This window comes from Bison bison, unplaced genomic scaffold (assembly GCF_000754665.1).
Source record: "Bison bison bison isolate TAMUID 2011002044 unplaced genomic scaffold, Bison_UMD1.0 scf7180017864079, whole genome shotgun sequence".
Taxonomy (NCBI): Eukaryota; Metazoa; Chordata; class Mammalia; order Artiodactyla; family Bovidae; genus Bison; species Bison bison.
The window spans coordinates 644,776-650,059 of NW_011494651.1; positions in this window are offsets into that span (position 1 = coordinate 644,776).

Below are 5,284 nucleotides of genomic sequence, written 5' to 3' on the forward strand. Positions count from 1 at the left end.
CGCCTAGCGGGGGTGGGGGGGGCGGCTCCAGGAGGGGGCCTGGAGGGGCTTTGTGGGAGTTGCAGTGGAGACCGAGGAGCAGCGGCCGTGGTCTGTAGGAGTCTTGGCCACCTCACTGGAAATTTGGAGCTCATCCCGCAGGCTGGGGCCTCCGTGGAAGCCTCGGAGCCGATGGGTAGGTTATGTCTGGGTGGCATAGTGGCTCGATCGGCCAGCGGTGGGGTGGAGTCCTGTAGACTGAGAGGCCAGGAGGCCAGGTCAGGGCAAGGGGAGGTGGTGAAGTCTGGAGTCCTCAGGCCTTCAGGGCCCAGAGGTGGGCAGGTTCCAGGAGCAGGGGCCGGACCTGTGCTTGCTGATCAGCAGGGGGGGAGCTGGACAGTAGGGGCCGGGGGTCAGTGGGGGAGGGGCGCTACCTGCCCAGGCTTTGCGTGAGGAGGGTCCCAGCCTCTCCCAGGAACAGGCCAGTGTTCAGTCCACAGCCCATTATGAAGGAAGCCAGGACTGGAATGGGGATTCCAACATCCATCCTGGCCTATGACTGGCCAGGTGACATCAGGACCTGGGGCCTCCATGTCCACTGTGGTGGGGGAATCAGACCACTCTGCTGGCAGAGAATCAGGTCCCCAGCTGGGGACCGTGGGCCAGCCCAGCCAGGGCCAGCCCTCAGTAAGGGGTCCCTTTTGCTGGAAGGGTGGGGGGCTCCCCTTCACACCTCCCAGCGAATCTCAGCAGCAGCTTCTCCTGCGTTAAATGTATCACCTGGTGGACAGAGCCACGTCCCTGCAGAAGCAGGAGGATGGTGGGTGGGGCGGATTCCCCCTCTGGGAGCAAGGCCTTAAGAGTCGGCAGAGTCCAGCTGACCCACCGCCATTGCCTCCTCATTGGGCTCTGTGGGCTTTATTTACAAAGTCAAGGACGCGGGCTCTCCCCCCGCCACTGACCTTCACCACCCTGGAACTATTCATTCCTGGAAGAAGTAAGTGAAGAGACCCTTTTGGAGCCCCCACCCCCCCCACCCTGGTCCACGATCCCAGGCTCCTCTCCTGGGCTTCCCATCATTAGTCTGAGCTCCGGTTGCCTGCGCAGTCCTTACTCTTTCCAAGGATTCTTCTAAGAAAAGGCTGCTGGCCAGGAAAGTGCCTGGGGAGGAGAGAAAACTGGACATCAAGCCCAATCCACCCAGCTCTGCCCGGCGTGGCCCCGGTCCACCTGGCTACACAGTGGGGATGTGGCTCGGAGCTGCATTTATCCAGGTTGAGAAAGGCAGAGCGGCCCCCTGCTTTGTTGGCGTTCAGAAGCCACGATGCCTTGGCCAGAAGTTACCTGTCACCTCCTGTCTTCTAGAGTCTGTGTGCTCCTGTTAGACAAGCCGGGAGTAGGGGACGAACGCGTCCCCGCTTTGCTGGGTGTTGGGGCCCGACCTTGCCACATTTGGCTGTGAGGTTTCCCAGATGCAGAGGTCAAAGCCGGGGTCTGGGTGGGCCAGGGTGCAGGCTCTGTCTGGAGAAGGCGATTTCCCTGGTGTCTCAGGGCTGCCTTCACCAATTGCCACAGACTGAAATTGACTTCCTTATAGTTATGGAGGCTCATTCAATCCTCCCGCTCACCCTGGGAGGGACATTCTACTGGGGAGCCCGAGACTTGGGGGCATAGGGGCTTGCAGGGGAGGCGGCTGAGTGGGGAGCAGACCCAGTTTGGAGGACTGGGAAGCCTGGAATCTCTCCTGCTTTGCTCTCCTAACTGTACCACAGGGACCTATCTATAGACCAGAATCAGGGTTCCACAAAAAACCCAAAACTCCGATACTTTGGCCACCTGATGCGAAGAGCCCACTCATTGGAAAAGGCCCTGATGCTGGGAAAGATGGAGGGCAAAAGGAGAAGGGGGCGGCAGAGGATGAGATGGTTGGATGGCATCGCCGACTCAACAGACAAGAGTTTGAGCAAACTCCCAGAGATACTGAAGGCCAGGGAAGCCTGGTGCACTGCAGTCCTTGGGGTCGCAAAGAGTTTGACATGACTGAGTGACTGAATAACAACAAGAGCTGCACAACACTGTCCCGGGAGAGACCTGGAGAACCAGTTGTTGAAGATGGGAACCTGAGGCTTGACAGAGCCTCTAGTGGGTGCCGTTTGGGGATCTAAGAACAGGGACGTCTCCTGGTCAGAACGCCCGCCCCCACCCCACCCCAAGCCTGGGATCCAGATCCAGAAGGAGGAGGGGAGGGTTCTGAGAGCAGAGGGAAGAGGCCACTAGTCTGGGGAAGGGGGCTCCAGGTGGGTCCTGGTGGCAGCGGGGTGGGGCGGGAGCTCTGCTGGCAGAGAGAAGGCTCGAGGGGACCGTGAACATGTCCGGAGATGGCAGATGGCAGAGCTCGGAGGGGATGGTGAGCTCCCCCAACGGCAGAGACCCTGGCTCTTTTGTCCCCTGCTGTGTTCCCAGCGCCTAGTGCCAGGCATGCAGTAGGTGCTCAATAAATGTCTCCAGCGCTTTTAAAGCACTCGGGAGGTGGGCTTTGTCCCCCTAGCAGCACAGCATCCCTGCCCCCACGCTTCTTAGCTGACAGCTTAAGCAGGCAGCTCACCCCCACTCACCTTCTCTGTCTCCATCTCTGAAACGGGGTAATAATAGTCGGTACTGACTCTGAAACCACCAGAGGGGACACTTTTCCCTGGAGCATCTTGGACTGCAAGGAGATCAAATCACTCCATCCTAAAGGAAATCACCCCTGAATATTCATCGGAAGGACTGAAGCTGAAGCTCCAATACTTCGGCCACCTGATGTGAAGAGCCGACTCATTGGAAAAGACTCTGATGCTGGGAAAGATTGAAGGCGGGAGGAGAAGAGGGCGACAGAGGATGAGATGGTTGGATGGCATCACCGACTCAGTGGACATGAGTTTGAGGAAATTCTGGGAGATGCTGAATTACAGGAAAGCCTGGAGTGCTGCAGTCCGTGGGGTCGCAAAGAATCGGACACAACTGAGCAATTGAACAGCGACAACAGTGAAGCCAGAGAGAAAAGCTCCCAAGTCTGAAGACTGAAGGCAAAAGGAGAAGCAGGCGGCACAGGCTGAGATGGTTGGATCGCATCACCGATTCAATGAACACGAATTTGAGCAAACTCCAGGAGATAGTGAAGGGGAGTCTGGCATGCTGCAGTCCATGGAGTCGCAAAGAGTGGGACATGACTTAGTGACCCAACAACAACCTTGAGGGCAGGACCCACCCACCTCTGGTCGTGGTGCCCCCACCCCAGGCTGGGCACAGGGGCACCTCTGAAAGTCCCCCCACTCATGAACTATATAGTACATGCTGCTTCTGATGGCCTGGTGCCCATCCAGCCTGAGGACTGGTTGTCCAGCCTTGGGACAGTCGCTGAGAACCATCACATTGCAAAGCCTTCGGAGATGACCAGTCTAATCGCCAAGTGATGCTGGCGTCACCGTGGGTGATGGGGGCTCAGCCCTGACTCCAGTCTCTTTCTGCAACTGTCACAGCCAGCAGTAAGCCACCCTTTGGCGTGCACCGCACGACCGTGTGAATGGTCTCGTCCCACCTCCCCTCAGCATGGGGGTCTTGCCCATCTCAGAGAAAGGAGACACGCGCCAGGCATTCCCCTCAGGGTTCTCTATGCCTGGGTGAGGCCCCTCCCAGCTGTCCAGGCCCCCAGGGTGCAGAGTGCTGGCTGGTGGGATTCCCCAGCAAACTGGAGGGACAGTCCCAGCCTGCTGTGGGGAGCACCAGCCTTTGCCACCAGGGGGCGGAAGTGCCCCTCCGAGCGGGCAGGGTGCAGCTGGCTGAGGTCAGCGCCAGCAAGAGGTCCACAGAGCTGGCGGCTGCCTCTTGCCTGCTCCTCTCCTACCCTTGGTGGCCTAGAAGGCTGGAGGCCTGGGTTCCAGGGCCGCACAGACTTCCTGCCATCCTGCTCCCAGGCATCAGGCTGTCCATCTGTGTGGTGGGCACATGACTGAGCCGTGCCCAGGGGTTTGCAGAGTCCCTGAGATACTTGCGAGCAACCCCAGGCCTCACCCCCAAAGATCCTGGCTGGAGTTCCCAGCCCTGGAGGCCTTTCTGACGCCAAGACCCAGTGCTTTGAGCCCATCCTAAAGGTCATTGCCAGTCCTCGCACCTTGACCGTGAAGACAAAACCTCCGGACCAGCCCCTCAGCACAGTCATACCTCAAGGATCAAAGACACCTGGATCACCAGCTCCTGCCACAGCTACAAGGAGCACGTGGCCCCTGAGGGCTTTGTTGTTGTTCAGTCACTCAGTCGTGTCTGACTCTTTGCCGCTCTGTGGACTGCAGCACGCCAGGCTTCCCTGTCCTTCACCGTCTCGTGGAGCTAGCTCAGACTCATGTCCATTGAGTCGGTGATGCCATCCAACCATCTCATCCTCTGTTGTCCCCTTCTCCTCCTGCCCCCAATCCCTCCTAGCCTTAGGTTCTTTTTCAATGAGTCAGCTCTTCACATCAGGTGGCCAAGGTATTGTAGCTTCAGTATCAGTCCTAATGAATAGTTAGGATTGATTTCCTTTAGGACTCACTGGTTTGATCTCCTTGCAGAAGGGTTTTATGGGGTCTCATTCCCATGTCCCTCAACCCCATCCATCTTACCGATGGGCAGACCAAGACCCGAGAGGTCACCTGACTTGATGGCAGGTCCAGTGGACCCCCGTTCTGCCCAGGGCTCCCTCCCGCAACAGAAAGAAAAGCCCTGTGGGTCCCCCTTATTGACCAGGGTCCTGTACCAGGTACTGACCTCCCACTGGTTGGGGAGGGGCTGGGATGAAGTTTGACTCCTTAAGGAGGAGAGGATGTGGTTGATGCCATCAGGCCTGGCACAGCTCTTGCAGCAAGGTTACTCTGGGAGCCTCGGGGGTGCATGAATGGGTACCCCTGTCTCCCATTCCCTTGAATGGAGGGCATTCCCTTCCCTGAGTCCCAGGCACACACGGGCCCAACCCAGCCCCACCCCGCCATACGGTTGCTCAGTCCCCAACCTCTTACCTGGCGCAGAAGCCTCCATAAGTCAGTGGAGGGCCCGGTGGGCACCGGGAGACCCTGTGCCTGCCTGTGGGGGCAGCATCCCAGTCACGGCGGTCACGTGGGGCCGCAGGCCCAGGAGGTCGGGTCATCTGACATTTCCCAGGAAGCCAGAAGTCAGGGCTTCTGTGTCAGTGTCTCCATTGTGAAACCCTGGCTGTGGGCAGGTTTGGTTTTTTGTTTTTCTCCCCCACACCGCGAGCTGTGCGGAACACGTTTAGGGGCCGGACTTGGTT